This window comes from Chrysemys picta, chromosome 4 (genome assembly GCF_011386835.1).
Source record: "Chrysemys picta bellii isolate R12L10 chromosome 4, ASM1138683v2, whole genome shotgun sequence".
In the NCBI taxonomy this organism is placed as follows: Eukaryota; Metazoa; Chordata; order Testudines; family Emydidae; genus Chrysemys; species Chrysemys picta.
In genome coordinates this window covers 89,596,230-89,622,353 of record NC_088794.1, presented here as the reverse complement: position 1 = coordinate 89,622,353, position 26,124 = coordinate 89,596,230, and positions in this window count along the sequence as shown.

The window sequence follows — 26,124 nt, the reverse complement described above, 5'->3', positions numbered from 1 at the left end:
AAGTGATAAAACAAATAATTGCATCCAGTGGAACCACTCATTCAACAGCAGCTGTGCTCAGTTGTGCACAAGATGCCCACTTAATGATTCAAAGGCTCATTTACAGCCTCAGGACTCTCTCCCTGCCAGGAGTACACTGCCATGCCTACCTCTCCAGTATACATCATTGTATGTGGTAGATGCTTGTCCACCATAGCAGAATTGTATAGGTGGAAGGGGTGCCATATGGATCTCTTTCAACTCCCTCCAAAGTCAAAGGGCCAAAATCCTGCCTGCCTTACTCATACAAGATGACCTACTGAAATCAGTGGAATTCCTTGTGGGTCAAGGGTAAGTAGAACTGGGACCCAACTCTGAAGTTGGGTGCAGGGGATAAAGGTGCAGTTGCATTGATGGCAAGGTTCGTGAATTTTTCTTGACTGACTGGGTTTTGGCTGGTGCTGGAGCCAGTGATGATTCAAGAAGCTCCAGCCCTCTAGTGAATTTGAGCCCTCTGATTGATTGGCTGCCCTCCCGACTTGCCTGCCTCCTGGGTCACAATAACCAATCAGAGCTGCTGCAGGTAGAGCTCTCTTCTCCTCCCCATAGCAGCCCAAAGCCGTTATTGGGGGCGGGGGTGTGGAGGGAAGAGGGGCAGGAAGGGAGCTAACGAGCCCAGCAGCTCAGGGCAGCTCTGCTCCCTCCTCTCCTCCCTCCCTGTGAGCTTTGGGGACAGGGCGACACCTCTACTCCTCCCCACTCTCCTCTCCCTCTCTGCAGCACCTGGCCTGGGAAGGGGCAGAGCGGGATGAAGAGCAGAGCTGCTGGTGCTGCCCTCTCTCAGGCCTGAGAGAGGGGGGTGAGGAACCACAAAATTGAGGTTGGGTGGGCTGAACTGATGGGTGTGCGGACTGCGCGGGAACCTAATTAATTGTCAGGCAGAAGGGATAAGAGCTCCTTCTACTGGGGCGAAAATCACCTTCGGAGAGTGTGCATCACTAATTGTCCCAAACACATACACTGGGAATGGGCAGGGAGAGTTCAGAAATCCAAAGATAGACCAGAAAAACACAGTATAATCCCCCCCCCCTTTTTTTTTTTAAACAACCCTCATGATTTTTGGAGATTGACTTGTGATTTTTGATCTTTTAAGGGAGTCCAACCCCTGAATTTTGATCTCTGGATGTTGGCAATATTGCAGTTGCCTCCTCTTCCCTTATACTTAGAAGCCATCCGGAAATAGATGAAGATGAACAAGTTCACAGTAAATTAGAGCAAAGTTGTTGGATAAAACTGAAAAGAAACCTCAGTGCCCCATTCCATCAGCTTTTTGCACCTACATGAGCATCCTCAGCATGTGTAAATAATTCATGTATTCTGTGCTTTGGCTGCCCAAGGGATTGTGGATGCAATGTCATACTGCTAACTGCCTGGCAAATCCCACCATTCTAGAATGGCCTCACAATATCTCTAACATACAAAGATTTTAAAAGTTAGGCTAGTGCGACTATGTGTATGTTTTCATGTGCCTAACTTATATGCACAAATACCTCATGGGTGCATGCAGATCTGCTATTTGAAAACCACATGTCCCATTTGTGTCTAACTGGCCATGAGCACATACTTGATTTGTATGCTTAATTTAGGTGTACTCAGGTGTGTTTGTGAGTGCGAGGGAAAGAGTGGGTGCACCCCAATATGGGCCTGAATGTAGTATGTGTTATTTAAATACTATTAGTTATTAGCTATTATACTGAAGAGCAAGAAAATAAGCTTTGGCTGCAACCTGAGCCCAAACATCTACACTGCAATTAAACAGATGCTTAGCCCAATGGCTTGTCTACACTGGCAATTTACAGCGCTGCAATTTTCTCGCTCCGGGGTGTGAAAAAACACCCCTCCCCCACCCCCGAGCGCAGCAAATTTCAGCGCTGTAATGCGCCAGTGTAGACAGTGCACCAGCACTGGGAGCTGCGCCCCTCGTGGAGATGGTTTTTTAGAGCGCTGGGAGAGAGCTTGCCAGGAACACACAAGCCACTTTAAAGTGCTGCTGCAGCAGCGCTTTAGCGTTACCAGTGTAGACTAGCCCTGAGCTCCGCGAGCCTGATTCAGCTGTGGGTGTCTAAGTGTAGTGTAGGCATATCTCTGAGTACATTTCCCAGACCTGAAGAAGAGTTCTGTGTAAGCTCAGAAGCTTGTCACTCTCACCAACAGAAGTTGTACCAATAAAAGATACTTCACCCACCTTGTCTCTATTTTAAGGCATTATGTAAAACGTGTACTTATTTTAGTTTATGTTTAGAAGAGCAACATAATTATGGAATAATCTTTTTGCTTGTACTTGTGTTCGCCTGTTGCAAGAACACTGTAATTTTTGGAGGCAACAACCTTTAGCCCTTCAAACAATCCTCATTCTGTACTGCCTTTTGGTAGAAGTTTTAAATCCACTTAATAACCACACTGACATCTAAATAGCAATGACAGTGCATGTCAAGTGAATTTTAACACAGACTGAGTTTTTATGGTTTATAGCTTTTGTACACTCCTGAATAGCTTAATTAGCGCCATAATTTCCTGCAGACCCCACTGCACTTGTGGGAACAGAGTAGAATTACAATTACAGTCCTGGGTGGTAAAAGCAAGGGACAGCAGAGGGGGAAAAGAGAGAGAGAGAGAGAGAGAAGGAGATGCACAAAGCCATTTCTCTGTAAGTGGCATAATGAAGAAATGGCACTGAGCTAATGCAGACATATGGAACTATTCATAGCCATTTTGATAAAGGAATCATGAGTCATTGTATGTGCAGCGTCAGGGAAGGTATCTGTTTTGCATAGGGAGAAATGACATGTATAGTAATGAACTGGCTAGTGTCTGTAACACTGGCCAGTGTCTGTAACACTGGCCTATACTACATGGAGTCAACGCTTCTCAACTGTATGTCATAGATCCTATGCCGTTGTTGGAGAGTCTCTTTTCTGGTAGCTGAGGTGGAAGAGATCTGTACTTTTGAAGCAGGAGGATCTGAATTATATCAACATTGTGTCTGTGAAATTTGAATGGCGACTGCGGCTATTAGCAGAAGTATTATGGTAGCATCCAAAGGCACCATTATTTTAGGTGCTGTACAGTCACACACAAAAAACAAGATCTTTGCCCTTTCAATTTAATTTAAGTCAAGGTGCATTGAGAGAGTGTAACAAAGAGGAGTCATAAGGGGAAGGACAAGGGCAAAGGTAATAAGGCCACATAGTCACTTAGGTTAACAGTGTGCACAACCTGAGGGTTTGAATCATATAAAGCTGCTTCCTTTTACAAATAAATAAATAAAATCAACTATACCTGACTGGAGATCAGGTGCTTGTCATTAGCTGGCGATTTCTTAAAGGCATAACAGCAGAAGTGTCATGAGGGTGGCAATAGCCTAATGGATCTGTTCAAGGAAGGCACTAGATGTGTAAGGGGCAGTGTGGAAGAAAACATGGAGACATTTGTGGGAGAAGCTTAAATATGGGCATCATCAAGGCTGATATCCCCGGTGGAGAGTGGGGTTTGGAAAGTGACCCAGTAAGAGACAAGAGCAGCACTGGGACAGCGTAGTGACATCCATGAAGTTCTTAGATGGCTATAAAATTGTTAAGAGTATTTTACAGGCTGCATTCGCTTCCTTTGTACTAGTTTAAATGAATTCTTAGTGGGACACCTTTAAGCTTCTCCTGGCAAATTGGTGAGCTTTTCCGGTCACTCGCATTGAATTTAGCCAGCTCTTGTCTTTTTAACATGTATGGTCAAATTGCTGTGTCTGGACATTTTGTATAATTAATTACCTTGACTAACTTGATAACAGGAAGTTATTTGACAAGAAAGAGTTAAGAATTAGCAGTTCTGACCCTTTTTGATTTATCCAGGTTGACAGTTTTTGGATTTCAGACAGTATCTCTCTTAAAATGCAGTTTGTTTCTGGGTGGTTAGCTGTATTTACATTCTCTTCCTCACTTCCCCAGCAGCTGAATGTAGAATGAACATTTTAGCTGTGGGTTTGCAATTCACTTGTTAAATGACCTCTACGCATTATTTTCTTTTTTTCCCCCTTACACATACACTTCCCACTTTTCCTCAGAAAAATTTCCAGGTCCTGCTTCCAATACTCTCATAGACAACTGGCCTTAAACTAATATCAGTGCTTGACATGTTTCACATTTACATCGCTCTTGCTCTGAAAGCTTTATTCCCAGTTCTCACAAAACACTTTAGTCGAAGAGTAATTATCTGGTCTTGTACAGAGAAGACTCAAAAGTTTAGATTCAGATCTGTATTTGAGGGTGTGGGAGTATTTGGGCGCAGGATTTTGGTTCAATCCGTTTTAAAGAAAGGTCACATTTGCAAAATATTGGCTGCTATAAAAGTACTAATGGCCTCACAACACCCCTCTCTTTTATGAGGTAGCTAAAAATGTTTCCACCTGTTTTACAGATAGGTAAATGGAGGCACAAAGAGTTTAAATGACATTACCCAAAGTCACACAGTAACAGAACTTGGATTGGAACCCAGGATTTCTGTGGTCCTGTTCTCTGCTTTAATTGCTACATAAAAACTTTCACCCAACATTTATAATCATCCCCTATAGACTCATTGTATTGCTTCCCGGTGGTACCCAGGGTTGTGAGGCACCCCACTGCCACCTTCCCTTAGCATGAGGAAGTCTTATCTGTGCTTGCTGTGGGTCACCTCCCCAATTCCACCAGCCACGGGCAACACAAGCCCTCCCCTATAGGCTTTGCAAGCCCTGCTGTTACTTGACAGGTTAGCGATTACACACCCCAACCCTCCTCAAGCCCTCTAAACATCTCCCTGGAGCGGTCAGCCCCTGGTTCACTGGGCACTCTCAGTATTCACAGATCAGCTGCTTTCAAAGAAGCAGTACACCCCAGCTCACCAGTTACACCAGATCACCGCGCCGCTCAACACACAGTACTTAGATATGTTTATAGTGAAACTAAGGGATTAGTTTATTTAACAAAGCATAGAGCCTAACAAGATACTCTCATGTCTAACCAAGTATTGCTCATGCAAAAGTCCTTGCAGCAGTGTACAGCCAAGCTGGCTATGACCCTTTCATGAGACAAGTACTCCGTCAGTTTGCCTCCTTGGTGAAGGACTCACGTTTCCTTACATCCAAAGATGACAACAGTTAATTCTGGTATTTTATTAATTAACAGGATCTCTGCCCTTCCCCCACTACCCCGCTGTTTATTTTTTCTTGTAGATTTCCTTTTTTGTATCTAGTCTCTTATGCTGCTTGTGACTCAGTATACAAACAGACATACATTTTGAGGCATACAATACATAGATGACCAGACAGGGAGATAAGCGTCTGTTACCTCCTGCCTCAAAGGAATGTTTTCCAAAGTATGTCACCTTCTGGTGACTTGCTTTAACTCCCAAGATCTGAAGAACATTATTTTTAGGATACATAACTTCTTAAATATTATCCGTTCATACATTTTGCAGTGATTATGATGACTGGTCTCAGTAGAGACCTCACATAACATCCTTTGATAAACTATTATGCATAACCCTTTGGATCCCTGTAAAACTCTATTCATCCCCTGTGCCCTCTGCCACTTGGCATCAAGGGGTCCCTGGATCACACAAATTGCTACCTAACTCAAAACTAATACTTTAGGCAATTCTCTTACAAGTGCAAAAGAGCACTTGTAATTGTCTGCACACAGGAGGCATAATTTTACATTGCAGTAGCACTGCCATCATTTTGGCCTTTCGAGCCTAGTATTTAATAAACTAGTGAGGGGGAAAAATTTTGAGGAAAAGGGGGAAGTATGTATAGAAAAATGAAAGTAAAATAATGCCTAGAGGGTTTTTTAAAACATGAATTGCAAAAAGAAAATGTAAATTTATTTAAGCTCAAAAGTATGCCCCCATTACACAGGTTGTGAGAGGCTTTCAGGCAGGAATAAGTTATAGCTAGCTTTTCCTCAACCTTTCTCTCCCTCTCTGAAATTCTCTGGCACTTCCTCCTTTACTAAGGACATCCCAGAATGCATCTTTTTGCGACATCGGTACCAGATACTATGATTCTCATGTCACCGAGTAATGTATTCTGAGAAGTCTTTACCAAATCAAGAAGTACCAGGGGATTATGCAGGGAATAATTAACTTTTACAGAGGTTAATTATTGCTCATTTCTGTCTGAGTGCCCTTCATAACCAGGTTAGTGGGGACAGTCAGTCCGTATTTCTTACCTTAACTCACTTTTCATTTTAAGCTTTGCAGTTGTTGATTGACCTTTAACAGAATACGGATTAAGAAACCTGAAAATACTTTGGGAAGCACTAACCAAAGGTTATGATCAGAGTTCTGGGGCAAAGTCGTTATTTTAAATAAAAGATTTCTCACCTGGAGGTTTGGGTATATTTATGCAACACACTGGCTAAATGACCATGTGTTACCAGTGCTCTCTACTGGATGTTTCAGTGCTAATGGTGAGTCTCCTTTAGTTCAAGGGGTAAAGGCTTGGGGCTTTTGGTACAAGTAGGCTGTCCAACTTTTCAAAATGCAAAACTGGGAGAACTGTGGCGGGGACAGTGGCCAGGGTAGTGTGCAAGAGAGGGCGTGGCAGCTGGGGAGAGAGTAAGAAGTGCCTTCTCCTCAATCTATACCAAGTATCATACCAGCCTTTGCCATTTCAGAATGCAACCCAATAGAGGATAGCTCACTACATTACATGTTCTGATGTTGTGTCCAATCTAGGTGTAAATATCCCAGGCAATGAAGCTTCCACTGCCACTCTTGGGAATCTGTTTCACAGGCTAACACAGTTCAAGGTCAGGAAGTTTCTCACAATAGTCTCTCTCTCTATAGCATCCCATTACTTTGGCAACAAACAGGAAAAATAAACATTGAGGTCTACCATATTTAAAGAAAACAAGTTTCCTGCCTGTGTTATGTACACAACCTAAAATTATTAAAAATGAAATGATTAAAACAAAACCCAGTTTGCTTTTTGCTCTACATTCACTTTGGACTATAAAAATACACTGAGCAATTTCTAGTCACTTTCACCTTTTGGTTCTCTTTAAATAGCCTTATTTCATGAACCTACATAGTCAGTTTCCTATGTAAAAGAAATGTGAGAGTAGCAGTGGTCACTTATGGAACTGTAAATATAATCTGTTCTTTTCTAATTTAATTACCCCCAACATTGACGATACTAATTTCTATGTATTTAATAAACAAAATAATATCATACCTTGGCTTTATGTAGTGTCTCATCTGAGAATTTCAATTCACTTTGCAAACATTAGTGGGCACATCCTCAGCTGGTGTAAATTTCCAGAGAATGTACATCAGTTGCAGATCTGTCTCAAACTCTTGCAGGGTAGATCAGGATTATTATCCCCATTTTGACAATGAGGGAACTCAGGGATAACAAAAAGAGGTTAAAGGACTTGCCAAAAAGTTGCACAGCAAGTTAGTGGTAGAGCTGGAAATAGAATCCAGAACTCTTAACATCTAGTCCCCCACGTTCTTCTCTGCTGTTTTAGATGTTGATCATTTTTGGCTGTTGTAAGGGGTAAAAAGTCCTTGGACCTTGCAGAGGCAGGAAGAACTGTTTCCCCCTGATTTTCTTTGAAAAATACATGCATTTACATTATTTGTTTATTGTCTGAGATGTAATACAGCTTTGCAGTTCCATTTTAATGTAGGAATTTATTTTCCATCATGAAAACTGATTATGTCTAAAACAGTTAGAAGATCATGCAGAATAATGTAATGTACAGATGAACTAATAATCACAGCCAATGTTGAATTTTGAACCAATTATTCATTTCACAGGTCAATTCCATTCATTATTACACAAGAGAAGGATTTAAAAATGCAAAGCAAGAAACTGGAGAGTGCTGTAGAATGTGCTTCTGACAAGTGATCCGTCAAGGTAATCATCCTACATACAGAGAATTCTCCAAAGACAAGTCTTGTAATAGCTGGTTAAACAGTAAACTGGAGACAGTGATGAGGCCTAAGCCAACATTTACAAGGATTTCTTCCACTAACTTGCTTATCAGCAACTAGCTGTTTAGAAGTGGCTATGTTACAAGCCCAACAATAGATCAAGAGACCTCGTATATCTGGAGACTGTCCTCTACTGCCATTATGTACCATCCTTACTGATGCATCTGCCCACCAGCCTCATTGAGTGCTTTGAGATCTATGGATGAAAAGTGCTATACAAGAGATAGTGATTATTATTATCATCCAAAAACAAGCTGGAAGGATGGAAGTTACCCCTCAGATCCTCACCCTTGTCTGTAGTCTCCCCATAACTTGAAACATAGCCCCATCTTCAGGTTTTCTCCGAGATCTAAATCTTTGATTCTTCAAAAGCAATTCTCCTAGTCAATGGGGAAATACTGGAGTGTAGCTTACTCCACACACAGTTTTCACCAAAGGGGCCTTGCCGGGTGATAGGGTACTGAAAACTGGCACACAAGCAATCAAGAGTTCAAATCTCAGTCTTGGCTTTCTCCTTGCAAGCAGGAGATAAGAATGAGAAGGACTTTAAAGTAGGTTCAAAGGGGGCAGGTGACAAAAATCCACAGTAAGCATAAAAAAGGTAAGCTGTTAAAGAGGGTTAGATGTTGCAAGGGACATGAACAACTACAGCAGGGTCACAGAAGCAACAAGAGGGAAATCAGTGGTGAAATCTGTTCAACATCTTAGCTGTTTATACACAAAATCAAGGCGTATGGGGAATAAACAGGAAGAACTGGGAGTATTAATACAAAAGCTAAAGTATGACTTACTTGGCATCACAGAGAAATAAAGAATATATACATTTGTTCTGAGGTCCAGAAGGCGGCCAGTTGAAAGTCTCCAGGTAAGATAAAAGGAGAAAAAGGGGTGATCTCATAGTAGGGCTTGGTTCTACTATAGATCATGAATCAGGAAGAAAACAAACAACTGAAGTATTCAAAAACACAAGACTAGGTAGTAATGGGAGACTAACTATCCAGGCATCTGTTAGAGAAGTAATATGGCAAAACACAAAAATTCCAATAAATTTTTGGCATTCCAAGAACTGGGAACAACTTCCAGAAAGTGGAGGAAATAGCCAGGAGGACAAACATTTTTGACGTCTTTGTAACTAACAGGGAGGACTTAGTAGAGAATCTTAAGGTGGAAGACAATTTGGGTGAAATTGATCATGAAATGATAGCGTTCACTATTCTAAGGGAAGGAGTGAGAGCAGGAGAATAAGGACAATAGCATTCAAAAAAGCAGACTTTAAACTCAGACAACTGGTAGAAAAGGTCTCATGAGAAGAAAATCTGAGGGCTTGTCTACACTGGCACTTTACAGCGCTGCAACTTTCTTGCTCAGGGATGTGAAAAACACGTGGTATGGTCAGATGGAGAAGTCTCAGCACAAATGAGGCCACGTCAAGTGTCTGGAATGCAAAAATGATTAGGTTTATTCACCAAGTGTAATTATGCCTACTAGATTTCAGATCTTTTGTCTCTCCCTTTACCCATTGTAAGAGGCAACCTCAAGTGTCTGTTTTCCATAAGAAGCAGAAGAATTTTGACCTTGTTGGTTGCACCTGCCAGCCACTCCCCTGAGTGAATCTCCAAACCTGCTCCATTTGACTTAAAGGAAACTTGCAGTGGTTTTTATCACTCTCAGAGAGCACAATAGAAAATGTCACTTTATCAGAAAATGCAAGTTAAGCAAGGAAACAAGAAAGCAGTATTTCAAGATACCAGAAAACATTTCAAAACCTTGAGTGCTCTGAAGTGGGCAGTTGGGCAATCCTTGGGGGCTACTGACAGAAAATGCAGACTGATATGTGTCAAGACAGAAAAAACAGACACAGGAAGCAGCTTTTTCTAAGCACTCATTTCCAGGGGAACATTTCAAGTACAGATATAGCTCAAGGATCCTTAGCCAGTATTTCTGAGGCATGTTACCTGGCATATCCCAGCGGACACTGAAGGAAAATTACGAACCAGTAGTAAGATTCACTCAGATAATAACCTTAAAATTTAAAGAAGTGATAGCAAGTATAATAAAAACTGGACAAGTTGGCCTTACATGTCATGGAAAGTAGGTGGGATACTGGAAGAGGATATGTTCCCTCCAGTATCACGTCTCTTTTTATTAAAGCAATTATTCTAGACATTAACCAACTAATATTAACTATTTACGTACCACCTATCCAATCTTAATCAGACATTCTCAAGGTCCAACAACAGAGCAGCTGGATACACAGCCTATTTCCCCAGGGATATAAAACAGCGTACAGTAAATAACAACAAAAAATATTTACCACTTTCATAGCACTTTTCATCCATGGATGCCAAAGCACTTTACACCTCCATTTTACTGATGGAGAAAACTGAGGCATAGACAGTAGGATGTTTTTCCATTAATACCTATGACCCAAAGCAATCAACATAATAAAAAGCTCTGGGTGTTAACTCTAGCCAGTCCAGAAAGTTTAGAGCAGTGGTCCCCAATCTTTTTCGTCTGGCGGGCGCCAGACGACGAGCCACGGAGGACCATGGCGGCGGATGAGCATCCGCCGAAATGCCGCCAACAAGCGGCAACGTCAATAGGTGTCGCTGCCGACAACCAGCGTCATCCAGATGCTTCGCCCCCGAAATGCCACTGAAAATTGGCGGCATTTCGGCGGAGATGCCTCTAGATGACGCTGCTTGTCGGCAGCATTTCGGCAGATGCTTGTCTGCCAGCCAGTACGCGAGCGCACTTAGATGCCCCAGCGGGCGCCATGGCGTCCGCGGGCACCGCATTGGGGACCACTGGTTTAGAGTAATGACAGGAGAAATAGTTATGCCTGAAACAGTTGGACTAGATTCAGTTTAGCCCTAGGGGAGGAAATACCACCACTTCCAGTTGCCTCTTGGTTAGATGTGCACAAGATGTTTTGATAGAACAAAATGAACTGTTAATAACAAACAGTATCCAACTAAGAGTGACACAAAAGGGGAACCTGTATTTTGTAATTGCTTCTAATACATCGGAGTGCTTGCTCTTCCAAAGAGATCTGCTGTCTTATAATTCACATTGGGATGAGCTGCTAAGAATCTTGCTTTCTTCACAACTGAATTAATGTGCAACAACACTCAGGCAGTGAGAAACATTTAGAATGTATTAGGCTTCCTCTCAGTGGGTGTAGGTAACAATAAGGGCTAATCACTCAAAGCTCTGGTAAATATGATATGAACAAGAGAAAAAAAGTTAATGTACCATGGCAATTACATTGCTTGGGGTGGGGGAGGAGAGGAACAGGTTTGCTCCCAAACCCTGAGGTTTCTATGGTGAAGGAGGAAGGAGACTGGAGTAATTTCTGTTCATGGAGAATTTAATTTCAGACTCTCTCTCTTTCATCCCCTTAAAATAGCTTGTAAAATGTGCCAGATTGACAAGACTGCAAATTGTCCTTTAAAAAAAAGTGTTTCTCTTTTTATTGACAACAGTCTTTTCCCTGTGATTTTAAGGAAGTGTGTGTTTGTACATGTGAGGGAGAGAATTCTGAATATCAGCTGTATGAAGAAATATTTTGGCTGCAAGGAGGGGATTGGAAGTGGCTAATGCGGCTGTGAAACAGTAATGCCTTTTTCTGTGTATTGTACCTTCACATTTCTAAGAACTCTGCCTCTGTGCAAAGACGGCAGCCATTTTATTCTCAGTGTTACTAAATGTGTCTTACCGAGGAGAGAGACCCAGTGCTCTCATGGAGATTTTACTTAATAGACTTTTCTTGTTTTCCTTAATGAGAAGTAAGAAGCCATTTAGAGTGAAAATACATTGCAGTATATGGGAAACATTACATGGAAGAAACTGCCTTGGATTTTTTTTTTTAAACATAGCTCTAGTTCCCAGCAAGGTGGATTGATTTAAATCAAAATGATTGAACTCACCAATTTTAATCTTGATTTAAATCAGCAAGCAGGAAAACTTGATTTAAATAATTTATTTTAATCATGTTTTGCCTTTGTATTTTCCTAAAGAAAGGTTGATTCCCATTGGCTGGTAACCATTAAAACATGTTAATTTGTAACTAAATATAGCTTTTACACTAACTTTGGTGCTTCTTTTTGCTAACCTGGAGGATTATCTATATACATTTATTTAAGCAATTTACATATTACATGTAATTACATATCTTAAATTTTTACTTGTGATTTGTTGTCAAGCTCTGTTTGGATGGAAATTCCAGTTCAAGTAAAAATGCACAAAAACAGCATTTTATTTGTGTTTATTAAATAAAACTGTGCTGACTATGCTGGTTACATAAGAAAAACATTTCAAATGCAAAACATGTTTTGATAATAAGTCAGTTAGTTTAAACAAAGGAAAATATTATCTGTAGTTACTGAATTGAACTGATTGTTCTGGTCACCATGCCCTTATAGAGTCTAGAAATAGTAGATCTCATCCCCTCACACCTAGTTTTTTTTCCATAGATCAGAAGAAGAAAACAAGCTTTCCTGCTTTTTCAACTCCCAAATGGCTCCTTACCTTTGAATAAACTAGTCATTCAACTGAACTAGTTGAATAAACTGAAGAGCAAATATTCTTTCTGCACCCGCAGACAAAGCTACTACTGTCAAAAGCTATTTTAGCACTTCAGCAAACTCTGGTCCTGGTCCTTAGCCAGTGACTTCCACTAGTTCAGTGGTTTCAGTTTGGCAGCAAAGTGTAGTGCTTATTATTATTTCTTGTATTTCATTTGAATTATTTTAATAGCTGATAATAAATGTAAGCCTGAATGTAGACTGTCAATTTCAAATTTAATTTTAAATAGATTTAAATAGTAATAATAAATGAATATTTAATTTAAATTAAAAATCCAATAAAAAAATCCATCTTTTTAAAACCATCAAATTTTATACACTCTGGTTCTCTGGTTTGAGAACTCTTAAGGTTATTTAGCAAGAATGAACAGGCCATTGCTGTAGCAGCATTGTGTGCAAGGTCAAATGACATATTTGGAGTGTTCATCACTAAACTTTAAGATAACATAGTTAATGAAGAGAATGCAGAGGAGATCCGTGGTAGGGCCACCCCCACTTACCTGCAGTCTGCTAGAAAGATGAGGAAGAGGTTGTTTCTCTTCCCTTGCATCTCTTTTCCCTATTTCGCTCTCTTTTCTTCTTTTGCTATTTCTGTCTCTGATCCTCTCTTCTCACTCAGTTCTCTGTAACAGCTTCATTAGGAGCCAAGGCTGCTGCTTCTTCTTCTTCTTCTTCAAGTGACCCGCAAAGAGGAAAAAAACAGATTTGTGCCCTTTTCCCTTCTTTTTTGTTGTATGAAGAAGGCCTGAAAGTAAATTTGTGGGCTTTTTTTTTTTTTTTTAAAAGGGCAGCTTCTTCTTGCTTTTCTTATTTGAAATTCTGGTCTTTTTTACCCTGCTTTCCCTGGAAGACTAAGAAGAACTGAAGAACTGGTAGATTTATGACAAAGAGACCATACAAGTGAAACCTAATTAATGGATGGCGAAAGAATCAAGCTTTCAGCACTGAAACCTCCAGCCAACCCTCCACTAAAACCAGAGAAGATCAGACATGACATTCCTGCTATTTCTAGGATTATGAGAAGCAGCCACACAAACTCTTTTTGGGGTAGAGGTGAAGGAGAAGTCACTTTCAGGCCTTCTCAATCTGTCAAAGAAGCAAAAAGAGCACAAATCCAATGTTTTCCCTTTACCAAGTCATGGTTAAGTGTTCACATGTGATCAGTGCTGTATAGGACATAAAAGAAGACAAGGTTCCCAGCCTAAGAAACTTACAAAGGTCTAAGACTGAGCACTGAAGTACTTTATGCATTGAACCAATTGGGTTCAGAAACTAAACCCCCATCTACACTAGAAAAATAATGGGTGACACAGGTTCCCCTCAACTAAGGCAGAAAACAGTCCATCCATTAGTATAAGCAGGGCCAAATGGTGTATAACACTAGTCACAGAAAGCCCGTGGTACAACAAGGTATCTAGCTTTTTTTTTTTTTTTTTTGCTATGATAAATGTTAGACTCATGTACTAGTGGTCAAATAATTTTCTGCCATTGTTTACACAGAACAGAAGGGCTTGAAAATACCCATTATTATAGGGTCATTGACCTAGTATAAACACCCCCTACAGCCCGTTCTGTTGATAAGGCGGTATTGGTCAAAAAACTAATTTGGTTTACAGGGGAAGTAAAGGCAACTATAAAAATATCTAACAAATGGGAGAAAGGGGAAGATGATAGTAATGAATATAAATCAGAATCTAGAAATTATAGACAATTGATGAGGGAAGCAAAGGGACACATGGAGAAATCTAGGCCAGCAGAGTTAAAGAGAATGAGTTAAAAAAAAAAAAAAAGAATTCTGACAATGGTATTGTTCCATTACAAGATGGAAATGGTAAAATTATCAATAATGCAGAAAAATGCAGACATGTTCAGTACAGGGGCAGCTCTATGTTTTTTGCCGTCCCAAGCACGGCTATCAGGCAGCTTTCGGCGGCGCACCTGCGGGCGATCCGCTGGTCACGCGGATTCAGCATGCCTGCGGGAGGTCCACAGGTGCCACGCCTTCAGCGTTCCCACCGCCGAATTGCCGCCAAAGCCGCGGGACTGGTGGACCTCCTGCACGCATGCCACCGAACGCAGCCAGACTGCCACCCTCACAGTGACCGGCAGGCCGCCCCCCGCGGCTTGCCGCTCCAGGCACACGCTTGCTGCGCTGGTGCCTGGAGCCGCCCCTGGTTCAGTAAATATTTCTGTTCTATACTGAGAAAAACACAGATGATATAGTCGTATCATATGATAACTCTCTTTCTTCAAATGCTTGCTCATGTCCATTCCAATGTAAGTGTGTGTGCGCTGGATGCATTGCTGCTGGAAAATTTTCCCTCAGTGGTATCCATCAGGTTGGCTCTGGTGCCCCCTGAAGTCACACCCTCATAGTGCCAGTATATAGGGGCCTGCTGCCCTGCCACCCCTCCAGTTGCTTCTTACTGCCCGTGACTGTTGCTGGAACTTTAGCTTGTCTCCTGCGTTTCACAAGTGCTTCTTCTCAGCGGACTTTTCTGTAAAATAATTGTAAATAGTTACCATTAGTATTAGGTTAGTTCTTAGCTAAGTAGTGTAGTATAGTTAGTAGCATTCCCCACTTAGCGGGACTACCCCACCATGGGCACCAGGGTATGCCTCGGTCCCCAGGGTTTAAACTATGTGCAGCATGCCACAAACCAATGCCAGTTAGTGACCTGCATGAAAGTTGCCTTAAGTGTCTGGGACCGGACCAGGTGCAGGAATGGTGCAGGATCTGCAGGAGCTTCAGACCAAGGACAAAAAAGGACAGGGACACTAGATGAAGTTCCTCTTTATGGAGGTGGTACTCCATCCCCCTTCGGTGCTGACTCAGGTGAAATCAGCATCGTGTACTTCTATGTCAGTCTGAGGGAGGCGCAGTTCTACATCCCCAGCACCAAGAAATGTATCCATGCTGATGGTCCAGGACTTCTGGCACCGACATGAGTCCTCGGTGCTGAGGAAGTCAACTCCAGCGCTGGAATCTTGGCACCGCTCACCATCGCCAGTGGCGAAGAAAAAACAGAAAAAGATGGACTGGGGACACTCTCTAACCCCAAGGTCTACAGGCCATAGGGATGCTGTCAATGTGACTTGTGCCAAGCCACTTAGAGCAGCAATGGGGCACGTGGCACTGTCAACTTCGGCCCCGGCAAGGGCGCATTGAGTCTGGTACCTTCGGACTCCCCACCTAGGGAGGGCCACCACAGTGCAACAGCCCTGACTCTACTGTCGACATCGGAGGCTTTTGAGGTAGCAAGAACTTCCTTTCCCTCCTGGTGCCACTATCCCATACCATTTGAGAGATGTCAGCAGCAGCATCAGAGCCGAGGGCCACCATGGCACTGAGGCTGGTACTCGCAAAGGGCAAGATGGCCATGATAGTGCAGCATAGATCCCCTCATTCACGCACTGCTCTCCGCAACTGCCCTGGTCGCCGAGAAGCAACTCCTTGGACTCTGATTTGGAAGCAGAGTCCTGCATAGGAGCAGACATTGCTCCAATCAACGGCACCCTGTGGGGGACATGAGCCAGGGCATGCTTCCAGTGGGCAAATGCCACTGCAATGGCCATTTTGGAGCCCCTGGAAACTCCAATCTATCCAGGGATCCCAGTCTAGAAGATTCTTCTCTGTGATATCGGAGGCACGAGCTCCCCACCCATCTCCCTCAGAGAGGGGATTGGTCCCTGGTGCCGAGCTTGGTACTAAACCATAGGACTTCCCCTCAGAGGACTTATCTGGAGCAGAGGGAGAAGTAAAGGGCCCTGTGCCTGTACAGGCCTCATTATCTTCCTCCCCCGCTGAGGCAGTGGGGTGAGGGGGGGGGAAACAGCTATGACGTCGACCCAGGATGATTATAGGGCACATCAGGAACTCATGCAGAGGGTAGACCAGAATGTGAGCATAAAACCAGAGAATATCTTTGAATTCTTCCATGGCTTAATGGATATTTTAGCAACTTCAGGACCATTGCGTGTGACCCTGCTGTTGAATGATGCCATCCTAGAGCCTATAAAAGTGCTCTGGCAGACCCACACATCCCTCCAACCTACTGCTAAGAGGATGGAGTGGAAATACTTTGTCCCTCCCAAGGGGTATGAGTTTTTGTATATAAACCCCCCGCCCCCAAGGCTCGCTGGTCATTTTGATGGCACATGAAAGGGAGAGACAGGGGCAACAAGGGCTGTCCCTAAGGCCAAAGATGCCATAAGAGACTACTTTTTTTTGGCAGAAAGATCTACTCTACAGGTTCCCTTCAGTTAAGGATTGCCAACCACCAGGCTTTCCTGGGTCGGTCTGACTTTAACTCCTGGACTGCAATGGCAAAGTTCCGGGAGCTCCTGCCGTTGGAATCCAAGGGTGAATTTTCAGTGCTGGTGGAGGAAGGCAAAGCAGTAGCCAAAGCATTCCTCCAGGTGGCTCTGAACATGGCAGACTCTGCAGCCCGCTGCATGGCTTCTGCAGTAGTCATGAGGCAGAGCTTGTGGCTTCAGTCTTTGGGGCTGCCCTATGAAGTCCAGCAGATGATCCAGGACCTGCCGTTTGAAGGCAAATTGCTCTTTTCGGAGCAAACTGATTCAAAGCTCCATAGTTTGAAAGACTCAAGGGCTACTTTGAAATTCTTGGGTCTGCATACATCAGCCCACATTAGGAAGCCCAACCAATGGCCTGCTTTTGCCCTCTGCAGACCACAGCAGAGGCAGGAATACAATAGGAGAAAGAACAGAGGCTACAAGAGGAGGCCTCCATCCCGATCCACATCTGCTCCCTCAAGACATTTGGCAGGGTCTAAGTAGGCCTTTTTAGGGTGTGCCTGAGGACAGCTTACCAGGACAGTGTCTGGATCCTATGTCCCCTGCATTTGTGGACTGGTTATCCCACTTCTGTCAGGCGTGGGCCCGCATTACCACGGATCACAGGGTATTGTGCACATTAGATACACCCTTCAATTCAGTTGTTCCCCTCCTTCCCACCCTCCCTCCCTGTCCCTCTTCAGGGACCCTTCTCATGAGAGACTTTTAGCTCAGGAGGTGCAAATGCTCCTAAGGGCAGGAGCAGTGGAGGAGGTGCTACCGGAGCTAAGGGGCTGGGAGTTCTACTCCCATTACTTCCTAATCCCAAAGGCCAATGGTGATCTCAGACTGATCCTGGACCTGCGAAACCTCAACAGATTCATAAAGAAACTGAGGTTCCACATGGTCTCCTTGGCCTCCATTATCCCCTCTCTGGATCCAGGAGACTGGTATGCCACCCTCAATTTAAAGGATGCGTATTTCCACATTGCTTATTTCCACATTGCTGAAGTTAGACATTTTTAAATCAGTAGGGCCAAATAGCTTGCATCCAAGAGTTTTAAAAAGAGCTCAGTGGACCATTAATGTTGATTTTCAATAAGTCTTGGAACACTGGGAAAATTCCAGAAGACTGGAAGAAACTAATGTTGTGCCAGTATTTAAAAAGGATAAATAGGATGACCTGGGTAAGTATAGGGTTGTCAGTCAGACATTAATCCCAGGCAAGATGATAAAGCGGCTGATATGGGACTCAATTAAAAAAGAATTAAAAAAAGAGAGTAATGTAACTAATACCAGTCAACATGGATTTATGGAAAATAGATCCTGTCAAACTAACTTGATATTTGTTTTTGGATGAGATTACAAATTTGGTTGATAAAGTTAATAATGTTGATGTAATATAGTTAGACTTCTGTAGGGGATTTGACTTGGTACCGTATGACATTTTGATTTAAAAACTAGGTCAATATAAAATTAACATGGTATACATTAAACGAATTAAAAGCTGACCAGCTGATAGATCTCAAAATGAAATTGTAAATGGGGAATCATCATCGAGCATGTGTGTGTCTAGTGGGTCTTGCAGGAATCGGTTCTTAGCCCTATGCTGTTAAACATTCTTATCGATGACTTAGATAAAAACAGAATTATAATTGATAAAGTTTACGGATGACACAAAAATTGGGGTTGTGGTAAATAATGAAGATGACAGGTCACTGAAACAGAACCATCTATATTGCTTGGTAAACTGGGCTCAAGCAAACAATATGCATTTTAATACAGCTAAATGTAAACATATAATCTGGGGACAAAGAATGTAGGCCAGTTGACTCACTGCTAGCACCTCCTTGTAGCCAGAACTGGTGTAACAGCTCTCTTCCTGTTGGGTACCTCCTGCCAACAGTTGCTCTGCCTCTGCGGAGGTCTGTCTCTTCCTGCAACTTGTCCCTCCAGCCAGGTCACTGAAGCTAGACAAATGTAGAGTGGAAATAACGTGTACATTTTTTACACTCCTGTCTCATGCTGAGAAAGAGGGACGATCGATGAGTTATCTTAAGTGCCTATACACAAATGCAAGAAGCCTGGGAAACAAGCAGGGAGAACTGGAAGTCCTGGCACAGTCAGGGAACTATGATGTGATTGGAATAACAGAGACTTGGTGGGATAACTCACATGACTGGAGTACTGTCATGGATGGATATAAACTGTTCAGGAAGGACAGGCAGGGCAGAAAAGGTGGGGGAGTTGCGTTGTATGTAAGAGAGGAGTATGACTGCTCAGAACTCCGGTATGAAACTGCAGAAAAACCTGAGAGTCTCTGGTAAAGTTGAGAAGTGTGAGCAACAAGGGTGATGTCATGGTTGGAGTCTGCTATAGACCACCAGACCAGGGGGATGAGGTGGACGAGGCTTTCTTCTGGCAACTAGCAGAAGTTGCTAGATCACAGGCCCTGGTTCTCATGGGAGACTTTAATCACCCTGATATCTGCTGGGAGAGCAATACAGCGGTGCACAGGCAATCCAGGAAATTTTTGGATAGTGTAGGGGACAATTTCCTGGTGCAAGTGCTGGAGGAACCAACTAGGGGCAAAGCTTTTCTTGACCTGCTACTCACAAACAGGGAAGAACTAGTAGGGGAAGCAAAAGTGGATGGGAACCTGGGAGGCAGTGACCATGAGATGGTCAAGTTCAGGATCCTGACACAAGGAAGAAAGGAGAGCAGCAGAATACAGACCCTGGACTTCAGAAAAGCAGACTTTGACTCCCTCAGGGAACAGATGGGCAGGATACCCTGGGAGAATAACATGAAGGGCAAAGGGGTCCAGGAGAGCTGGCTGTATTTTAAAGAATCCTTATTGAGGTTGCAGGAACAAACCATCCCGATGTGTAGAAAGAATAGTAAATATGGCAAGCGACCAGCTTGGCTAAACAGTGAAATCCTTGCTGATCTTAAACGCAAAAAAGAAGCTTACAAGAAGTGGAAGATTGGACAAATGACCAGGGAGGAGTATAAAAATATTGCTCAGGCGTGCAGGAGTGAAATCAGGAAGGCCAAATCACACTTGGAGTTGCAGTTAGCAAGAGATGTTAAGAGTAACAAGAAGGGTTTCTTCAGGTATGTTAGCAACAAGAAGAAAATCAAGGTAAGTGTGGCCCCCTTACTGAATGAGGGAGGCAACCTAGTGACCGAGGATGTGGAAAAAGCTAATGTACTCAATGATTTTTTTGCCTCTGTCTTCACGCACAAGGTCAGCTCCCAGATTGCTGCACTGGGCAGTACAGCATGGGGAGAAGGTGACCAACCCTCTGTGGAGAAAGAAGTGGTTCGGGACTATTTAGAAAAACTGGACGTGCACAAGTCCATGGGGCCGGATGCGCTGCATCCGAGGGTGCTAAAGGAGTTGGCGGGTGAGATTGCAGAGCCATTAGCCATTATTTTTGAAAACTCATGGCGATCGGGGGAGGTCCCAGATGACTGGAAAAAGGCTAATGTAGTGCCCATCTTTAAAAAAGGGAAGAAGGAGGATCCGGGGAACTACAGGCCAGTCAGCCTCACCTCAGTCCCTGGAAAAATCATGGAGCAGGTCCTCAAGGAATCAATTATGAAACATTTAGAGGAGAGGAAAGTGATCAGGAACAGTCAGCATGGATTCACAAAGGGGAAGTCCTGCCTGACTAACCTAATTGCCTTCTATGATGAGATAACTGGCTCTGTGGATGAGGGGAAAGCAGTGTTATTCCTTGACTTTAGCAAAGCTTTTGATACGGTCTCCCACAGTATTCTTGTCGCCAAGTTAAAGAAGTATGGGCTGGATGAATGGACTGTAAGGTGGATAGAAAGCTGGCTAGATCGTCAGGCTCAACGGGTAGCGATCAATGGCTCCATGTCTAGTTGGCAGCCGGTTTCAAGCGGAGTGCCCCAAGGGTCGGTCCTGGGGCCGGTTTTGTTTAATATCTTTATTAATGATCTGGAGGATGGTGTGGACTGCACTCTCAGCAAGTTTGCAGATGACACTAAACTAGGAGGCGTGGTAGATAAACTAGAGGGTAGGGATCGGATACAGAGGGACCTAGACAAATTAGAGGATTGGGCTGAAAAAAACCTGATGAGGTTCAACAAGGACAAGTGCAGAGTCCTGCACTTAGGACGGAAGAATCCCATGCACTGCTACAGACTAGGGACCGAATGGCTAGGTAGCAGTTCTGCAGAAAAGGACCTAGGGGTCACAGTGGACGAGAAGATGGATATGAATCAACAGTGTGCTCTTGTTGCCAAGAAGGCTAACGGCATTTTGGGCTGTATAAGTAGGGGCATTGCCAGCAGATCGAGGAACGTGATCGTTCCCCTTTATTCAACATTGGTGAGGCCTCATTTGGAATACTGTGTCCAGTTTTGGGCCCCACACTACAAGAAGGATGTGGAAAAATTGGAAAGAGTCCAGCGGAGGGCAACAAAAATGATTAGGGGTCTGGAGCACATGACTTATGAGGAGAGGCTGAGGGAACTGGGATTGTTTAGTCTCCAGAAGAGAAGAATGAGGGGGGATTTGAGCCTTCAACTACCTGAAGGGGGGTTCCAAAGAGGATGGAGCTCGGCTGTTCTCAGTGGTGGCAGATGACAGAACAAGGAGCAATGGTCTCAAGTTGCAGTGGGGGAGGTCTAGGTTGGATATCAGGAAAAACTATTTCACTAGGAGGGTGGTGAAACACTGGAATGCGTTACCTAGGGAGGTGGTGGAGTCTCCTTCCTTGGAGGTTTTTAAGGCCCGGCTTGACAAAGCCTGGCTGGGATGATTTAGCTGGGAATTGGTCCTGCTTTGAGCAGGGGATTGGACTAGATGACCTCTTGAGGTCCCTTCCAACTCTGATATTCTATGATTCTATGATTCTACAGTAAGGATAATAAACCATGGGAACAATTTACCAAGGCTCGTGGTAGACAGGGCCGGCTCTAACTTTTTTGCCGCCCCAGGCAAAAAAGAAGAGAGCCGCCCTGCTGTACCCCTCTCCCCCGCGAGCGGCGCCGAAATCCTCGCCCCCCCAGCACCACGCCCCCGAAGTCCTGCCCCCCCAGCGCCACGCCGCCCAAAGCCCCCGCCCCCCCCCAAGTGCCGCGCCACACGAAGCCCCCCTTCAAGTGCCGCACCGCCCCAGCCCCCGCCCTCCCCAAGACCCCGCCCCCGAGCACCATGCCGACCGAAGCCCCGCCTCCCCAAGCACCACACCGCCCGAAGCCCCTGCCCCCCCTCCGAGCACCGCCGAATCCAAAATAAAAAAATGGAGCGCCGCCCTGCCCCAAGGTGCCGCCCCAAGCACATGCTTGGTCGGCTGGTGCCTGGAGCTGGCCCTGGTGGTAGATTCTCCATTGCTGGCAATTTTAAAAGTCAAGACGAAGCGTTTCTAAAAGCTCTGCTCTAGGGATTATTGTGGGGAAGTTCTATGACCTTTGTTATACAGGAGATCAGACTAGATGATCACAATGGTCTCTTCTGGCCTTGGAATCTGTGATTCTTGAGCTGTGCACTAACTGGGACTTTGCAAGTGTCTGCATACCAGGACGCTGCAGGATTATGGCAGGAGGAAAGGAAGGAAAGTATTGCTCAGAAAACATCAAGGGACATGTAGACATAGTGGGAGATGATAAATACATGACTACTCAGCTATACTTTGAGGCTCTCATGGCACAGAGTAGGTATAGCACAGGCAGTGGAGGTTCCCTCTAAACAGTCACCTTTTCTTGTTTTGGAGAGACCCCAAAAGAGATTAGAGTTGTCCACTGTCATTCAATCCTTGGCTTCTCTACTGAGACTACCAGTGCAATGTTTGCTTGTTCGTTGAAGACCAAGCAAGTTCCTACACAAACCATTAGATGGAATAACATTTGGTCACTGCCAGCTCATACCTCTTTATCATCACCAAGCCATCCAGTCCTGTCCTTTCTTCCTCCACTCTTAAATGTTCATGGCTTAAACTAGTTCTCTAGAAGTATCTTGCTTTTTGCTGATCTAACACAAGACTATATATAGTTATTTTTGGCACCCCTTTTACATGGATTGTGTTGCATTATGGATTTTTTTTTTAAATTTAAGAGCATATCTAGTTTGTGCAAAACAAATTGTTCTGTCTTGCTATAAGAAGTTTTACAGCCACTCAACTCATCCCACATAATATCGAGGACACCAGATTGACTATTATTGGCTGTTACAAACAGATAAAAGGGAAAGGAAGAAGCAGGGGGGGAGAGTGTGTGTTAGATGTGCCTACCCAGAACATCACCAATGATCACGAGGGTAACTTCAGTTAAGAAGTGTTTGGATGAGTCTGTATGTGAACATACCAAAGCCAGGGATGGCTTGAGCTCGTTTCCCGATGTGTGGGGATTTCTTCAGTGGCCCTTTGTGACCCTAGTGCAGCATTGAGAACGAGCAGACAGCCTGAAGCCAAAACTCTGATGGACATAAATAGCCAAACTCATCTCAAATAGGTGATTACTCCTGAAGCCTAATGATGGCAAATTAAATGTAAACACTTAACTTTACTACTTATTTAAGCAGTCTGGATAGTCTGATTGGGGGTGGAAATTAAAGTGGCACCATCTAATTCCTGGATACAACATATAAACAAGCAGAAAAGCAACTTTACAAAGTATATATAAAGATTGCATTTTTAATATTCCCTTCATGCCTGGGCTTTGCAATCACTGGGCCTGGCACACACCAAAAAAGTTACTCAGCCTCTTCTGTTTCTTCATACCAAGAATGTTATTTTATGCCAATTAAAAAGAATAGTGTTTTTCCTAAAGCCTCCTCTCAGACAGGTTGGGGCAGGCAGTCTGCATTAATCTTATGGTTATTGGCCATTATTCCACAGAGCCCACACATCTCACCTCCTTCTCTGTTCCAGCATAAAGAGTAAGGTTTTCACAACTAGCTCCCTTAGTATACACAGTGCTGTGAAGGTTGGAAAAAAGAAAGCAAAACAGGTGAATCTGTTGAGGTAAGATAGGTGCATTGGCTATAAAAGTAGACATTGCATATAATTTAAATAGGCATCCTCAGCAGACAGCCAGATGTAAGAGAAATCCCTCTCCTATGAGAGATGTATAGATGCTGCCATCTGCTGGCAGGTTTCTAATTTTTAAACCTTTACCTGTGCAAGGGAAGGTGTATAGGATTAGATGATCAGCAAGGACTAGTCAGGTTTCATTTGCAATTAAAAGGTTCCTGGAAAAGTTAGGTTTGGCAAAATGCTGATGCATCAGCATTGGGGGGAAGGGGTGACTGGACAGACAATGGATTCTTCTTCAAGTAGTGTCCCTAAAGTCTATCACTATAAGGCATGTTTTCCAATCCTTCAATCATTCTCATGGCAGATGAAATTCAGTGTGGATAAATGCAAAGTAATGCACATTGGAAAACAATCCCAACTATACATATAAAATGATGGAATCTAAATTAACTGTTACCACTCAAGAAAGATCTTGGAGTCGTTGTGGATAGTTCTCTGAAAACATCCACTCAATGTGCAGGGGCAGTCAAAAAAGCAAACAGAATGTTGGGAATCATTAAGAAAGGCATAGATAATAAGACAGAAAATATCATATTGCCTCTATATAAATCCACGGTACACCCATATCTTGAATACTGCATGCAGATGTGGTTGCCCCATCTCAAAAAAAGATATATTGGAATTGGAAAAGCTTCAGAAAAGGGCAACAAAAATTATTAAGAGTGTAGAACAGCTTCCATATGAGAAGAGATTAATAAGATTGGGACTTTTCAGCTTGGAAAAGCAACGATGACTAAGGGGGGGAATACGATAGAGGTCTATAAAATCATGACTCATGTGGGGAAAGTAAATAAGTTATTTATTTCTATTAACACAAGAACTAGGAGGTCAGCAATTAAATTAATAGGCAGCAGTTTTAAAACAAACAAAAGTATTTCTTCACACAACGCACAGTCAACCTGTGGAACTCTCTGCCAGAGTTGTTAAGGCAAAGACTATAAAAGGATTAAAAAAAGAACTAGATAAAGTCATGGAGGTCCATCAATGGCAATTAGTAATTAGAAGGGTGAACTGTCAGGTTGGAGGGAGGTTACCAGTGGAGTTCCTCAGGGTTCGGTTTTGGGACCCATTTTATTTAATCTATTTATAACTGACCTCGGAACCGATTGCAGGAGTGGACTGATAAAGTTTGCGGATGATACGAAGGTGAGAGGCGTTGCCAATTCGGAGGAGGATAGGGATATTCTGCAGGGAGACTTGAATGAGCTTGTGAATTGGAGTATCAGAAATAGGATGAAATTTAATAGTGAAAAGTGTAAGGTGATGCATTTAGGGATGACTAACAACAATTTTAGTTACAAGCTGGGGACGCATTGGTTAGAAGTAATGGAAGAGGAGAAGGACCTAGGGGTTCTGGTAGACCGGAGGATGACTATGAGTCGACAATGTGACGTGGCGGTGAAAAAAGCCAATGCGGTCTTGGGATACATTAGGCGAGGTATATCTAGTAGGGATAAGGAGGTGCTGCTTCCGTTATATAAGGTGCTGGTGAGACCTCATTTGGAATACTGTGTGCAGTTCTGGTCTCCCATGTTTAAAAAAGATGAACTCAAATTGGAACGGGTGCAGAGAAGGGCCACTAGGATGATCAGAGGAATGGAAAACCTGTCGTATGAAAGGAGACTAGAGGAGCTCGGGCTGTTTAGTCTGACAAAACGAAGGCTGAGGGGGGATAGGATTGCTCTCTTTAAATATATCAGAGGGATAAATACCAGGGAGGGAGAGGAATTATTCCAGCTTAGTACTAATGTGGACATGAGAACGAATGGATATAAACTGGCAGTGGGGAAGTTTAGGCTTGAAATTAGACGAAGGTTTCTGACCGTCAGAGGGGTGAAATATTGGAACGGCCTTCCGAGGGAAACGGTGGGGGCGAGGGACCTGTCTGGTTTTAAGATTAAATTAGATAAGTTTATGGAGGGAATGGTTTAATGGTAAAACATATTAGCTGAGGAATACCGAGCAATAGCAGGTAAATAGTATAATGGCTAACAAGGGTCAGGCTGGAGACTCCTGCCTACATGCTCGGGGTCTTACTGATCGCCATATTTGGGGTCGGGAAGGAATTTTCCTCCAGGGTAGATTGGCTGAGGCCCTGGAGGTTTTTCGCCTTCCTCCGCAGCATGGGGCAGGGATCGCTAGCAGGAGGGTTCTCTGCCAAT